The 17,095-nt window shown below is 43.5% G+C and overlaps 1 long non-coding RNA gene across 3 annotated transcripts in view; it reads right to left on the reverse strand.

The window, feature by feature from the left end:
- The window catches only part of LOC122544646, a 54,030-nt gene extending 37,381 nt beyond the window's left edge, over positions 1-16,649 (reverse strand). The window contains exons 1-5 of one of the 3 annotated variants that reach the window (XR_006310395.1): positions 16,592-16,649; positions 13,063-13,155; positions 5,380-5,486; positions 2,582-2,927; positions 78-716 (exon numbers count right to left, since the gene is read on the reverse strand). This is a non-coding gene — a long non-coding RNA (uncharacterized LOC122544646). The other 2 variants (XR_006310394.1, XR_006310396.1) reach the window with 2 other exon arrangements.
- Positions 16,650-17,095: the final 446 nt, after the last annotated feature.

Below are 17,095 nucleotides of genomic sequence, written 5' to 3' on the forward strand. Positions count from 1 at the left end.
GCTGCAATTTTCACAATATATCAGTGGAATCTAATAACCACCCTTCCAAGCAGTGGAGAAAAGGGGGGAAAAAATGCCAAATTTGTTAGGCTTGTAGAATTGTGCATTTTATTTTCAAGCAGAGTTAAACAGTGTTGATTATTCCATGAATTGAATTTGACAGTTTACATATTCTGCACTGCATGACAAAAAAAAAGTCCTTTTCCTTTCCTCCTCCTTACTATCGAGCAACATATGACTACTGCTAATGGTGCATCATCACACTACAGAGCAGGGTAATGTTCTGTCTACATCAGAAAATAGAAGTAAATTAGCCAATTGTCTTTTCCGTACAAGGTCAGTCAGCTCCAATGCAGTTGAATTGTTTGTCACTTAGTTGCAAATGGATTCAGTTTACACTGATTTTTAGTTCACCAGTATTCATAAAAGAACATCACTATGCACTGAAACAAAAACTGGTGGCTTTCTGGAGACCAACATTTTATATCAATACTGTGTATTAGATTCCGCACTATACAAGATACAAAAGGTCCATTGTGTTTCCTACCTTGACTCTTAAGAACAGCACAGAAAGTGTTACATTTCACTTGCACGTAATTCCTACAGGCACTAACAATTAAAGAACTTCGGCTGTTTCCCATTCACCACAGGAGACATGAACGGAGAAACAAAGTGGCAGCACAAGAGCACACTCCCTCTCACTCAGCCGCTGGATGCTGAAAGGAAAAGAATAAAATTTGGCCTCAATTATTGCCAGATATGAATTGACTCTCAACATCACATATCACAGCTGAGGGCCTCACACAATGTAAAAATAAACAGACTGAAATGCAATATAATTAAGCATCATTGAAGAGTTTATTTACAGAGTTTCTGCTACACTCAGACAAAACCACAACTGAACATAGATGAATGAGATCCAGTAAATCTCCAATGACCCCTCTCCAGAGCTTGAGGATCATTCCTTAAATAAGTTGCCCAGAACTGAACACAAACGTGATCTGACCAACAAAGGACGACAGTTATTAAAAGTCAGCTGTCTACAGAACTGATGTCAAATTGTTCTTTCCATATGGACACTGACAATGTGTGGACGAAGTTCACATTCCCAACAATTATTGCAGAACTGATGCATAGGAGAATGTCCTAGTACAGGCACAATGGGCTGAATGGTCTGCTTCTGTGCTGTACCATATCAGTGATTCTGATTTTGGTGAGAAAGGAGATGACATCCTGTTGTGTTGCATATTGGTATAAAAAATATCATTCACATATTGACACAGGAGAAAATGACAAATACAGATTAATATCGACATTCTCAAATCACAGTAGGGACAGACCAATAAATACACTCACACATTCACACAGGAAACGGACAAATACAGGTCAACATTGACAGTCTCAATTCACAGAGCAGGAACAGACTGGTAAATACATTCACATATTCACATAGGAGAAAACGGACAGGTAGAATTGATAGTTACATGCACATAGAAGAAACTGACACGTACACATTGATAACTACATGGTTCTATAAATGATTCGGACTTGGGTGTTGAGGACATAATCTCTAAATTCGCAGTTGACACTAACCCAGGGAGAGGAGTGAATTGTGAGGATGATGCTGAGTGACTTCACAGGGAGATTGACAAGTTGGCCAAATGGGTAGAAATTTGGCAGATGAATTCAAATGCAGAGAAATAAAATGAAATGCATTTTGCTAACAGAAACACACGGCAACAATGCAGGATCAAAGGTACATCTTTGAGGGGAGCACTGGAGCAAAGGGACCTCTGGGTTCACGTATATCATTCTCTGAAGGTGGCCAGGCAGGTTGAAACTGTTGTGAAGAAGGTTTATAGGATCCTTATGGTTATAAATAAAGGCATTGAGTATAAAACTGAGGAAGTGATGCGATACCTCTACAAGTCATTGGTCAGGCCACATTTGTGTTCAGTTCTATTTAAGGAAGGATCTTCAAGCTCTGGAGAGGGTCCACTGGAGATTTACGAGAATGAGAGCAGGAATGAAGGATTTTACATACAAGGAAGGATTAGTGACACCAGGCTTCTTCTCCTTGAAGCAGAGAAGATTAAGAGGAGGAATTTATGAGGTATTCAAAAATATGAAGAATTTTGACAGTGGAAAGAAGAACATTTTGTTACCATTACTTGGTATGTTGGTAACTAAGGGTCACAATTTCAACACTGTCAGCAAGAGAGTTAGGTGTGAGATGAAGAGAAATGTCTTTACTCAGAGTTGTTAGGATTTGGATTGTGCACTTGGGATAGTGGTGGAGGTGGAATCCATTTGAGGTATGAAAATAAAGCTGGATGTGTATATAAAGTGAAGTTGGAGGGCAACGAAGATAGGGCTGGCGAATGATCCTGTCTTGAATTATTTCCAGCTCACTACAAAATCAATAAATGATGCACAGAGTACATTCAATTCATTGTCTAGTCTGCCTCAACCCATTCCCCAGGAAATCAGTTGGATGCTCAAGTTAGGGAAAGACACCATAAAATCTCAAATCTTGTCCATCAACAGATAGATCATGCTACAGAGGTATAAATTGACCCACCGAGAGTTCTGGGAGAGACCATATTTCAGATGATTTCTCAAAACAAATCCATCTTTCGAACTGATATCTTGTTGAGTGAATTGAGACAAAACTTAGCCAAGTCGCAGAAACGTGACAGTGCGACGCCTTCTCTTCCTTGTCCTCCTTATTTGCTGGAAGATAGATTTGCTGTTGATCGATTTGTGAAGGTTCACAGGCTTTCTTCTGCACTGTCTCACAATGTCTATGGAAGGCTAACATAAACGTTTCCCTCTTAGTCTTGACCTGGTTCCTCATCCCCTCCTGTATCTGTGTGCCTCAGGGTGGCGTATGTGATGCAGGGTGGTTGCTGTTCCGCTTGGTCAACCTGAAAACAGATCAACAAGAAATGTAGTAGGAGCAGGACCAAAATTTGTGGCATTTTGGACAGAGGAGAAGGTTATCTAAGAGGACAATGGAAATTTGATCAACTGGGCCAGTGGATCAGGGAATGGCAGATGAAGTTTAATTTAGATAAATGCGAGGTGTTGCATTTTGGTAAGGCAAACAAGGGCAGAACCTATACTGTTAATAGTACAAGTCTGGGGAGTGTTTCGAACAAACAGACCTAGGGGTGCAGGAAGACAGTTCCTTAAATTTGGCACTGCAGCAAGACACTGTGAAGTAAGCGTTTGGCTTGCTTCCCTTCACTGGTCAGAGCATTGACGACAGGAGTTGGGGCATCATGTTGCAGCTGTACAGGATATTGGTGAGGCCACTTTTAGAATACAGTGTACAGTTCTGGTCAACCTGCTGTAGAAAGGATGTTGTTAAGCTGGAAAGGTTACAAAGACATTACCAAGATTGCAGGGTTTGTGTTATAAGGGAATGCTTCTTAAGCTGGGAGCTTTTCTCCCCTGTAGCGTTGGAGGCTGAGGGGTGACCTTACAGAGGTTATAAAATCATGAGGGGCACAGAAAAGGGTATGGTCTTTAACCCAGGGTAGGGGTGTATAAAACTAGTGAGCATAGGATGAAGGTGAGAAGGGAAAGATTAAAACAGGACCTGAGAGACAAATTTATCACACAGAAGGCAGTAAGCACATGGAATGAGCTGCAAGAGGAAGTGGTAGAGGCAGGTACAATTACAACATTTCAAAGACATTTGGAAAGGTACATGGATAAGAAAGGTTTAGAGCGATATGGGCCAAATGCAGATAAATGGGACTAGTTGAGTTTGGGAAACCTTGTCAGCATGGGTGAGTTGGGCTGAAGGGCCTGTTTCCGTGCTGTATGACTTGGTGAACTCGGATGAGAATAACAGACTTTGCCTGAAAGACAATCAGAATGTACAGGAGGAGCTGTGAATATGTGGGGTCATTATACAGACCAATTTCTCTTGGCAAAGCACATGATTGGGACAAGCCTAAAACTGACCCTGACAAATGTTATTTCTCTGTCCTCTGAACAGGATGTGGTCATCTCTGTCAAGGTGGAAAGTGGATGCGATTCCGAAATGACCTTGAACCAATCGACTTGCTCAGCCAGAAGGCAGTGAATAGTTTGCAAAGGGTTAGGAGTCAAGTGCAGAACAGAGAGGGTAAGGAGGGCAGGTTTCATTCCCTTAAGGACCATCACAGACAGGAACAGGAGAAGGCCATTCGACCCCTCAAGCCTGCTCAGCTATTCAATCACACAGTGGCTGATGCCCCATTCCTCTGTAACCCTCAATTCCCCGACTGATCAGGAACCTACCTACTCCAGCCTTAAACATATTCCCTGTCCCCCCACACAGCTATCTGTGGCAAGGAGTTCCAAAGACACTCAACCCTCAGAAGAAACTCCTCCTCACCTCAGTCTTCAATTCTGAACCAGATGGTTGTTTGTTCCTGACAACAGTCATCATTAGAGTCTTAACTCCAGATCTGTTTTGTTTAAAATTTAATTCCAAACTCACCACCTGCTACAGCAAGATTCAAATTCACATCTGCAGGGCATTCCCTGGGAAGCTGAAAACAGGTTTTTGCTTCCCCATTATTTCAGAAACTGAAAGTGAATCTCCTCAAAATTGATGATCAGAATAAATTGCTACACACCATTGAGCTAAACATTGATGTCCCCAGAATCCATACAGTGTGGAAAGAGACCATTCAGTCTGTCCCATACCAGTGAAGAGGATCCCACCCAGACCCCAACCCTACCTCTACCCCGCATTAACCATGGCCAATCCCCCGAACCTGCACATCATAGAATCCTACAGCGTGGAAGCAGACCTTTCAGTCCATCGGGTCCATATATTGACCCTCTGAATAGCTTCCAACCCCAGCCCAACACCCTCTCTAATCCCTGTAACCTAGCATTTCCCATGGCTAATCCTCCTAGCTTGCATAACTCTCACACTATGGGCAACTTAGTATAACCAATCCATCTAAACTCCAAATCTTTGGACTGTGGGGGGGAACTGGAGCACCCGGAGAAAACTCAAGCAGAGAAGGGGAGAATGTGCAAACTCCCAATAGAAAGTCACCCGAGGCTGGAATTGTTCCTGGGTCCCTGGCGCTTTGAGGCAGCAATGCTAACCACTGAGCCACTGTGCCACCCATTGATTTTACCACTGGCCATGTAGGGGTTGGTTAGCTCAGTTGATTCTGTAGTTGGCTTACAATATATAGTCACGCTGACAGCATGCAGTTCAATTGCTGCTCTGGTTGAGATTGTTGTGAGTGATCATTCCCTGTGCCTTAGATGTGGTGACCCTCAAGTTAAACCATAAAACAGTTGTTGCTTTTTCTCCCCCACAATTCTTTCTCCGTCTTTCTAATGAGACAATGGTGAACTTACATTAACGGCCTGCTAAAAACATAACTTTGCTGATTAAAAATTAACTGCCCTCTTTTTCACTGCAAAATAACTTGCGTGTTTCCTTCCTGCTGCACCATGAGAGTGACCTGTAAATGAAAGAAAAGACATTTTACCAATGGCACGAATAGAACATAGAAAAGTACAGCACAGAACAGGCCCTTTGGCCCACGTTGTTGTGCCGGGATTTAAACCTAATGTAAAATATAATATGTTAACCTACGCACCCTTAACTCACAGCTATCCATGTGCATGTCCAGCAGTCAATTAAATGTCCCTAATGATTCTGCTTCCACCACCACAGCTGGCAACGCATTCCATGCATTCACAACTCTCTGCGTAAAGAACCTACCTCTGACGTCTCCTTTATACCTTCCACCTAATATCTTCAAACTATGACTTCTCATACCAGTCATTCCTGCCCTGGGGAAAAGTCTCTGAATATTGACTCTATCTATTCCTCTCATTATTTTGTACACCTCGATCAGGTCTCCTCTCTTCCTCCTTCTCTCCAGAGAGAAAAGTCCAAGCTTATTCAATCTTTCTTCAGAAGGCAAGCGGTCCAGTCCAGGCAGCATCCTGGTAAACCTTCTTTGCACCCTCTCCAAAGCCTCTGTATCTTTCCGATAGTAGGGTCACCAGAACTGGACACAATATTTCAAGTGTGGGCTCACCAGGGACTTGTGGAGCTGCAGGAAAACCTCGTGGCTCTTAAAATCGATCCCTCTGTTAATGAAAGCCAAAACACCATATGCTTTCTTGACAACCCTATCTATTGGGTGACAACTTTGAGAGATCTATGCACTTGCACACCCAGATCCCTCTGTTCCTCCACACTGCCAAGAATCCTGTCTTTAATCCTATATTCAGCATTCAAGTTTGACCTTCCAAAATGCATCACTTCGCATTTATCCAGGTTGAACTCCATCTGCCATTTCTCAGCACAGGTTTGCATCCTGTCTATGTCGCGCTGCAGCCTGCATTAGCCCTCTATACTATCAATGACACCTCCAACCTTTGTGTCATCTGCAAATTTACTAACCCACCCCTCAACCTCCTCATCAAAGTCATTTATAAAAACTACAAAGAGCAGAAGTTATCCCAATGGTCTAGGTATCTGAAGCCCTCCCTCCTGCACCAGCCTCACAGCCACGTGTTAAGCTGCATTCGTTGACTGTTCCTCATCTCACTATCGCGTGGAATCTAAATGAATTGTGAGAGGATGCACAAGGAGATTTACCAGCATATTGCCTTGGGGGCTGGAGAGTTTCAATGATTGAGAGAGGTTGGACAGAATAGTATTGTTGTCTTTACAGCAGAGTGGATTGAAAGAGAGAGATATATAAAATGATGAGGGGTGAAGATAGGGGAGGCAGGAAGAAATTTTCCCCCCTTGACGGAGGTGGGGCGAGGGGTATATATTGAAGGTAAGGGCCAGGAGATTGAGGGGATATGAGGAAGATCTTGTTCACCCAGAGGGTAGTGGTGAATCTGGAAGTCACAGCCTGTAAGGGTGGGAGAGGCAGAAACCGTCATCAGGTGGATTTAGATTTGCACTCGTGGCGCCAAGGCTATGGGGCCAAGTACTGAGGAAAAGGGATTAGAAAATAGTGAGGTGGTTGTTTCTGACCAGCACAGACTCGATCTGCCTTTTTTCTGGGCTGCAGACCTCTCGGAAACTATGACTAACTCACTTTGAGAAGTGCATTCTACATTCAAGATACTATCTAACGTGATTTTGTACATTTTGTGTTCAGAGGTGAGGGATTTGTCTTCAAAGAGAGATTGAGCAGTTAAGGCCAATATGCTCTGCAGTTTAGAGGAATGAGGGGAGTTCCAACGAGGGATGTAGGGTGGTTAAAGGGGGTGGGATTGACAAAGGAGACAGAAAGAGGATGTTTCCTCACGTGTGACAATTTAGAACGAGAGGGTCATTGTTTCACAAGAAGGGGGTGGGACAGACTGAAAAGTGAGATGTTGAGAAATGGCTTCTCTCAAATGGAGAGGAGGTGGGAATATCTGGGAATTCATCAATGTGTGTTTGGCGAGGGTGGGGGCATGTCGGGACACTAATAAATTGAAGGAAGGGACAAACAGATTGTCAATCGGTGTGTGGTTAAAAGGAGTGGGAGCAGGAAATTGTATTTGAGGCTGGGATGAGATCAGTCACAGCCACAAAGAAAGAGGGAAGCTGGCTCCCAAGGGCTCTGAGCCCGTATGTTCTATTGGTCGTCCAGCTGCCTGCACACCTTTTAGTGTGGGTGGCTCATAGCACATGCTCAGAAAGCTCTGAATCTGAGGGCCAAAACTGTGTGATGCATCACAAGCCATTAGTCGCTTAGTAGCCAAGACCATAGGATAAAGCAGCCATTCAGCCCATCAAGTCTGTTCCGCCATTCTGTCATGGCTGATATGTTTGTTAACACTATTCTCCTGCCTTCTCTCTATACCGGTTGATCCTCCTCCTGATCAAGAACCTATCCATCTCTGTCTTAAGACATAAAGACATAATGACAGCCATCTGCAGTAATGAGTTCCACAGATTCCCCACTGTCTGGCTGAAGAAATTCCTGTTCATCTGAGTTTTAAAGGGAGTTCCCTTCGCTCTGACTCTGTGCCTTTGGGTCCTAGTCTCTGCTACTCATGGAAACATCTTCTCCATGTCCACTCTATCCGGGCCTGTCAGAATTCTCCAAATTTCAATCAGGTTCTCCATCACCCTTCTAAACTCCATCGAGTCGAGACTCAGAGACCTCAACCTCTCCTCATATGATAAGTTCTTCATCCCTGGGATCTTTCTTGTAAACCCCCTCTGGAAACCTTCCAAGTTCAGTACATCCGTCCTTAGATAGGGGGCCCAAAATTGCTCAGAATGTTCCAAATGTGGTCTGATCAGAGCCTTATACAGCCTCAGCATTACGTCCCTGCTCTTGTATTCTACACCTTCTAAAATGAATGCTAACATTACATTTGCCTTCCTAACTGCCAACTGAACCTGCCTGTTAACCTGAAGCGAATCTTGAACTCGGACTCCCAAGTCCCTTCCTGCCTCTGATTTCCGAAACCTTTCCCATTTAGGAAACAGTCTCTGTTCTTCCTACTAAAGTACATAACTTCCCACTTTCCCACATTGTCTTCCATCTACCATTTTGTTGTCCACTCCACACTTCCTCAACACTACCTGTCCTTCCACCTATCTTTGGGTCATCAAAGAAACACTCAGGGCAATGAAATAGCAATGCTCTTTATGCGAATGATGCTAGACCCAGAGCGAATGTCTCATTGCCCCAATGATGAAGGCCAGAAGGGGCCACTCTCAGACATTAAGCTCTTGAATCGGTCTATTTATCCTATCCATGCCCCTCATCATTTTATAAACCTCTATCAGGTCACCCCTCAGCCTCCAACGCTCCAGAGAAAACAGCCCAACCCAATCAAACTCTTCCTATAGCTCAAATCCTCCAACCCTGGCAAAATCCTTGAAAAATCTTTTCTAAACCCTTTCAAGTTTTACAACATCTTTCCGATAGGAAGGAGATCAGAATTGCACGCAATAGTCCAAAAGTGGCCTGTACAGCCGCAACATGACATCCCAACTCCTGTACTCAATTTTCTGACCAGGAAAAGAAAGTATATCAAACAACTTTTCCACTATCCTATCGACCTGCGACTCCACTTTCAAGGAGCTATAAACCTGCACTCCAAGGTCTCTTTGTTCAGCAACACTCCCAAGGACCTTATACACTTACTGGTAAGTCTTGCTAAGATTTGCTTTCCCAAAACGCAACACCTCACATTTATCTTTCTCAGCCCATTGGTCCATCTGATTAAGATCCCGTTGTCGTCAGAGGTAACCTTCTTCGCTGTCCACCTTCATTTCCATTATATAAATGATGAAAAGTCGTGTACCTAGCACCAATCGTTGTGGCACTCCACTAGTCACAGGCCTCCAGTCTGAAAAACAACCCTCCACCACCACCCTATGTCTTCCACCTTTGAGCCAGGTCTGTGTCCAAATGGCTAGTTCTCCCTGCACTCCATTGCTAATCAGTCCCCCATGGGGGAACCTTGTTGAATGCCTGACTGAAGTCCATATAGATCACATCTGCCGCTCTGCCCTCATCAATCCTCTTTGTTACTTCTTCAAAAAACTCAATCAAGTTTGTGAGACATGATTTCTCACGCACAAAGCCATGTTGACTATCCCTAATCAGTCCTTGCCTTTCCAAATACATGTACATCCTATCCCTCAGGATTCCCTCCAACAACTTGCCCACCATCGATGTCAGGCTCACTGGTCTATTATTACCTCGCTTGTCCTTAACACCCTTCTTAAATAGTGGCACCACCTTAGCCAACCTCCAGTCTTCCGGCACCTCATCTGTGACTATCAATGATCAAATATTTCAGCAAGAGACCCAGCAATCACTTCTCTAGCTTCCCACAGAGTTCTTGGGTACACCTGATCAGGTCCTGGGGATTTATCCACTTTTATGCATTTCAAGACATCCAGAACTTCCTTCTCTGTAATATGGACATTTTTCAGGATGTCACCATCTGTTTCCCTATATTCAATACCTTCCATGTCCTTTTCCATAGTAAATACTGATGCAAAATCCTCGTTTGGTATTTCCCCATCTCTTGCGGCTCCACACAAAGGCCACCTTGCTGAACTTTGAGGGGCCCTATTCTCTCCCGAGTTACCCTTTTGCCCTTAATGTATTTGTAAAAATCCTTCGGATTCTCCTTAACTCTATTTGCCAAAGCTATCTCATGTCCCCTTTTTGCCCTCCTGATTCCTCTCAAGTGTATTCCTACTGTTTTTATACTCCCGAACGATTCACTTGATCTCTCCTGTCTATACCTGACATATGCTTCCTTCTTTTTCTTAAGCGAAATCTCAATTTCTTTAGTCATCCAGCATTCCCTGCACCTACCAGCCTTTCCTTTCACCCTAACAGGAATATACTTTCTCTGGACTCTCGTTATCTCATTTCTAAAGGCTTTCTATTTTCCAGCCGTCCCTTTACCTGCGAACATCTGCGCCCAGTCACCTTTTCAAAGTTCTTGCCTAATACCGTCAAAATTGGCCTTTCTCACTAGCGATGTTTAAAAGTGGCTGGGCTTTAGAGGGTTAAGATAAACTAGAGAAAATCTCCACTTTCACTGAACCAAAAATGTTAGGAAAGTATATATATAAAATATATCTACACACTGTATCTTTTACCAGCATTTCTTATTTTTGAAATGGTGAAAACTGAGTACACCAAACTGCTATCTGTTTTGGAGTCATCTATAATCAAGAAACAATAATGCAAAGTGAACCGAAAGGTTAGAGATCAGAATGTTAAACCAACAGCAAACAATGCCTCAAACTGATAATTAAGGTCACAACCCCAACTCAGCAGGAATATAAACTAAAGCTCTTGGCGATATATCGACCTTTCCAAAGCAGTTCACAAACCAGGTGACTCAATAACATCGAATGTGTGTTTTGCATCAACATTCACTACAAAGTTTGTGCCTACCCTCCCAGAACAAGCTCACATAGGAAGGTAGAGGCCCTGGGGTCATTTACAATTTTTTTTGTTACTATTATTCGCTCATGGCACGTGGGCATCACCTACTGGGCCCAGCAATTATTGCCCAACGCATCCCTAGTTGCCCCCTTGAGAAGGTAGGCATGAGCTACTTTCTTGAACTGCTGCAGTCCATGTTCTGTAGATAGACACACATTGCCCTGAGGGAGGGAATTCCAGGATTTTGAAACAATGACACTGAAGGAACAGTGTTATATTTCCATGTCAGGACACTGAGGGTATAGAGGGTGGGTGTTCCCATGAATCTGCTGTACTTCTCCTTCGAGATGGAAGTGGTTGTGAGTTTTGAAGGTGCTGCCTAAGGATCTTTGGTGTACTTCTGCAGTACATCTTGTAGATGGTACACACTGCTGCTACTGAGCATGGGTAGTAGAAGAAGTGGATGCTTGTGGATGTGGTTCCAGCCAAGTGGAGCTGCTTTGTCCCTCGATGATGTCTAGCTTCTCGAGTGTTGTTGGAGCTGCGACTATTCAGGCAAGGGGGGAGCATTCTATCACACTCCTGACTGGAGACTGAGATTGTTGGAATGGCTCAATCAGGGAAGAGTCTAATCATATATATCCCTCTGAGGAACAAAGGAATGAAATCACGACGAATCAATATTGTTCTGTCTTCCTCAGATGGATCCCAGGGTCTACCCTACAAATTCCAAATTGAGTCATACCCACACAGCCTCCCTCAGATATACAGAAAGCCTTTGATTTTCCGCCATTTAATAATAATTCTCAGAGTACACCCCCTTGTTCGAGAATCTCAAGGTTTGTAAACAAAATGAATAGTTGCCATTGTATGCCTGTGTTCTTTACTGAACAGTACACAGCTCCAGCAAAAATAAAGGATCAGAAGGAAAGTTGAAAAGTTGTCTTACAGTAAACAGTGAGTCCCCAGGTGGCAAATAATATCTGTCCCTGCTGAGTTTCTCCAACAGCTTCTGTGTTTCCTTTTATTTCTGTCATTCATTTCCTGAAAAAAGCTAATTGTATGATGGCCGTTATATTGAGAAATCTGGTGTACAGGGATGCAGAAGGGATGCTGCAGTTATACAAAACCCTGGTCCGACACCACTTGGAGCAGATCTGGGCACCACACCTGAGGAAGGCTGGATTGGCCTGGGAGGGAGTACAGCGTGAGTTTAGAAGAATGATACCTGGACTTCAGGGGTTAAGTTACGAGGAGAGATTACATAAATTAAGCCAGAATTTACACGTTTATGGATGATCTGATCAAAGAGATTAACAGGAAAAGACAGGGTATGGAAATTGGAAGTGTTTCCACTGGTCGGGGATCCTAGAACTAGGGAGGGCATGGCCAGAGAATTAGGGACAGACTGTTCAGGAGAGATGCTAGGAAATACTACTACGCACAAAAGCTGGGAGAGATTTGGAACTCTCTTCCACAAACAGCAGGCATTACTGGATCAGTTGTTAGTTTTAAATCTGAGAGATAATGTTTTTGTTCAGCAAAGTTATTAAGGGGAATAGAGGCCAAAGGCAGGTCTATGGAGTCACTGAATAGTGGAGCACGCTGAATGGGTTGAATGATCTCCTCCTGCTCCTTTACATGAATATTCCACATTAATTAATCATGGAACTCCCTGCAGTTACAAAGTGGCATTTCCACACACTGGAGCAATTAGTGATTTCAAATAGAAACTGAAAGTCCAGATATTTTATTTTCACACATTCCAGATCCCCACCATCCTCTGGGTGAAACAATCCTCAAATCCATCTCTAAACCTCTTACTCTTCAGTTTAAAAAATATAAAGGTAAATGTTCTAAACACCTTCTCAAACACCCTGTCTACATGTGACACAACCTTCAAAGAATTATGCACCTGAAACCCTCGGGCTCTCTGCTCTACAACACTACCAATCTTACACTGTGCTAACAAGTCCCCCTCACCTATCAACCTTCTCTTTTGTAAAGGAAACAACTCAAACTTCCCTCCCCAACACTTCCAGGAAGAGATTTGTTTTTGTGGATCTTTCCAATCAGATGAATACCAGCATGAATGCTGACTAATACGTAACGGTGTAGGATCAGCAGCTCACAGATTCATACTCACCGTTCAATCAACTTGACTCGATCTCTGCATGTTCGAAATTTCTTGCAGGTGTGTCCTCACTCGTGCCCTCAGCTCGATTTCCCATTGTCTCCCCTGGAATGAAATATTTCCAGACCGTTACCCAACTGACTTCCAATCCCACTTGTGACAACAATTTGCTGCTGTGCGTGTACGAAAACTCCTGGCAACAAGGACACTGAGCCGAAGTCCCATGGAATGTCCTCCTGGAATTGTCCGAAACGGGGCTGAGAACTTCTATGTTCAGAGAATCATAAAGTTTTACTCTATGGAAGGAGGCCATTTGAGATCCTGAATGAGCTACCCAGGTAGTCCCACTCTCCAGCCCTATCTCTGTAGCCCTCTAACATCATCCCTTCCAAATTTATATCCAGCTCTCTTTTCAAACCTCCTATGAAGTCTGCCTCCACCACTCCCCAAAGCAGCACATTCAAAACCCAACAATCCAAATAAGTTTCTCCTCATCTCACTCTCTGACAATCTTGAAATTCTACCAGCCAGTTACTAATAGACCAATGAGTGGGAAACAAGAATTTACTTTCCCGTCAGAATTGTTCAAACTTTCAACACCTCAATAAGGTCACCACTTCATCTTCTCTGCTCGAAAGAGAATAAGCTCAATCTCCTGAACTTTTCCCTGCATCTAAATTCCCTCATCATTGGTATCATTCTCGTAAATCTCCCTCACATTGTCTCCAGGGTTTGAACATCCTTCCTTTAGTAAGGTGTCCAGAACAGAACAAAACCAGCCTGGATAATAGAAGGCCAACTTCCTTTGTCAAATGTATTTCTAAATTCAGCTTCTGTTGCCTGTGAAGGTAAGGTGTTACACACATACAAAGAAATATCCAACAGATCAAAGGTGCATCTCCAACATGATCTAATATTCTCCATTCAATACTTGTGCTGTCACCTGAATTAATTTCTTTTCTGCCCTCTGCTTTGTGTTGGGTTAGCTCGGTTGGCTGGATGGCTGGTTTGAAATACGGAATAACATCGACTGCATGGGTTTGCATCTCTCACTGACTGAGGTTACCATGAAGGACTGTCCTTCTCCATCTCTCCCCTTGTGTGAGGCATGGTAACCCTCAGGTTAAACCTCCACCTACCAGTTATCACTCTCTCCCTCTCTCTAACACTCCAGCTGAGGTCCACCAGTGTCTTTTATAACTTCAACATCACCTCCTTGTTCTCGGACTCTATGCCCTTATTAATAAAACCAAGAATGCTGTGTGTTTTATTAAATGCCCTCTCCCTGTTATGCCGCCTTCACTGATCTGTGGACATATACTCCCAGCTCCCTCTGCTCCAAACCTGCTCTAGTTTTTTTTTTACCCCCCTAAATGTATTGTCTTTCCATTTCTTTCAACCAACGCCCTTCACCAAATTTGTGATGAATCATGTTTGTCTTTATTTTCGAATGCTCACGAATTAAAACCTTTTTTGTTAACTCAAACTTAATTTTCTCCCTCCTAGCAGTTTTGCTATTAACTAACAATATAACTCCACAAGAACATCCAGGCTGGCATCAGGTCGAGTCCACTTGGCCCCTCAGGAACCTGCTCTGCTATTCCATACGATCGCAGCTGATCCCATCTCAGCCTCAACTTCACTTTCCAGCAAACACTCCCTTTGACCCATCACTGATTAACAATCTGTCTGTCTCCTCCTCTAATTTATGCAGTGGTGGGGGGTGATGTTCCCACAGATGTACAACCCCCTCATCATTTGAGAGAATTCAATGCTCCTTACCTCTGTTTTCAGTCTGCCCAGCCCCTTATCATGAAATGATAACCTTTTATTCTAGATTCTCCCATGTGAGCAAACATCCTCTCTCCAACTCCTTTGTCAATATGCCCTTTCGCATCTTATAACCTTCAGTTAGATCTCCTCTCTTCCAAGCTCCAGAGAAACTGCTCAATCTCTCGTCTAAGACAAACCCTTCATCTCTGGAAATGATTGAGTGAATCTCCTCTGAACTACTTCCAGTATAAACTGCATCTGTCCTCAAGTACAGAGATCAAAATTGTACCAGTCTCTTCTCATAAGACTAAACTTTCATCTGGGCAATTAATTCGGTGATCTCCTTTGAACTCCCTCCAATTCAATTACATCCCTCCTCAAGGAATGGGACCAAATCTGTCTGCAGTAATCCAGATGTGGAAACCCCAATCCCTTGTACAGTTGCAGTAACAATTACCTACTTCCAAACTCCATTCCGTTTGCAATAAATGTCTTCCTTGTGACCTGCTGTAGCCTTTGCACTGATGTTTTGAACTTTTTCTCCTATTCAGATGATAAGTTGCCTTTTTCAATTCTTCCAACTGCAATGGATAACCTCACCACTAATGGGACTGACCAACCCTCAGTTCACTAGCTAACGGAAATTGAATGTGTCCTCGATTTGAACTGCTGTGCTTTAGATTTGCAAACAAGTCAGACACAACGGGTCATTTGCTCCAATTTGTCTAACTGACGTAAAATTGCTGGGTTTGCACCCCAGAGTGATTTTCAGACCATTTGGACAGTGTTTGAATGTTGTTCAAAGTTGCTAACCACCTCACTAATTTACCTGTGTTGCCGGGAACATGCGGGAAGAAACAGCTGGAGAAAATAAGAGAAAGAACATAGGAAAGTTTTACTGTAAATATTCAGCTTCTCCTGCTAGTAAATGAATCTGGATTATTTGACTGATGCGCAAGCAACGATTATTCCAATTTTAACCTTTAGTTTATATCTGTGCTGACCATTCCTCTGAACACAGCACATTTCTTTATATGTCTCCCCAAGTAATTTCGTCTGCCACTTGTTCAGCCTGCCCACATCCTCATAATGCACATTCCCAAATAGTGCTTTATTTCTTTTTTAATTCACTGGTGGGTTGTGAAAATCACTGGCTGGGCCGAGAATTTATTATCCAAGCCTAGTTGGTCCCTTGAGAAGAAGGTAATGAGCTGCCTTCTTGAACCACTGCAGTCCCTGTGCTGTAGGTAGACCCACGACACCATTAGAGAAGGAACTACAGGATTTTGACCCAGCGACACTAAATGAATGCTGATATATTTCCAAGTTGGGATGGTGAGTGGCTCTGAGGGAAACTTGCAGGAGGTGGTATTCTCACGTACCTGCTGTGCATGTCCTTCTCGATGGACGTCTTTGTGGGTTTGGAAGGTGCTGCCTGAGGATCTTTGGTGAATTTCTGAAGGGCATCTCGTAGCTACTACTGAGCACAGGTGGTAGAGAGAATGGATGTGGTGTCAATTAAGCAGGGGCTGTGTTGTCCCTGAATGGTGTTCGGCTTCTCAAGTGTGGTCTACAAGGTGCACTGCAGAAGTGACTGAGTGAGTGCACACGTGAAAGTATGTGTAAGTGTCAATGAGAATGTGTGTGTGTGTCTCTCTCTCTCACAGACATGCACACTTTCACACTCTCACTCAAACGCACTCATACACATACTCTCTCATACGCACACATTCATATACTATGTGAGCAACGTCAGTTTGAAACCCACATCGAGTGCCAACTGGAGAATGATCGCCAGGGTCTACCTGCTGGAGTGTCTCACCCATCTTGTCTTCAATTCTGGAGTTTAATGGGAAGAAATATGAGGAGAGAAAGGATCAGAAACAGGGTACAATGAGTACTGCCATCTCAGTGCTGTTTGCCTGTGCTGGATTCAGAGAGGGATTTCCTGTCAATGACACCATCCCTTCAGCAAACACCAACCCCAGTGTTTCCTGTTCCCTGTTGCCCTGACCCTCTGCCAACACTCGTGTCTGTAAAATTCTCTCCAAACCCTCACCGTTGCATTAACATCATTGTTTCTGTGCAGCCTCTCTTCTTAACAATATCCCACCGATCCAACCCAAACTATTCCATGCTAAACTCAAAAGATCGCTCTGCACCAATTCTCTCTAAATTGTCAACTAGAAATTACTGTCCCTCATTTTCACGGCCTGCATATATCGAGGCAAAACTTCCCTTGTCCTCCACCTGTCAGTGGCAACTGGGCCAT

The sequence above is a fragment of the Chiloscyllium plagiosum genome, chromosome 50 (assembly GCF_004010195.1).
Source record: "Chiloscyllium plagiosum isolate BGI_BamShark_2017 chromosome 50, ASM401019v2, whole genome shotgun sequence".
NCBI classification, from domain to species: Eukaryota; Metazoa; Chordata; class Chondrichthyes; order Orectolobiformes; family Hemiscylliidae; genus Chiloscyllium; species Chiloscyllium plagiosum.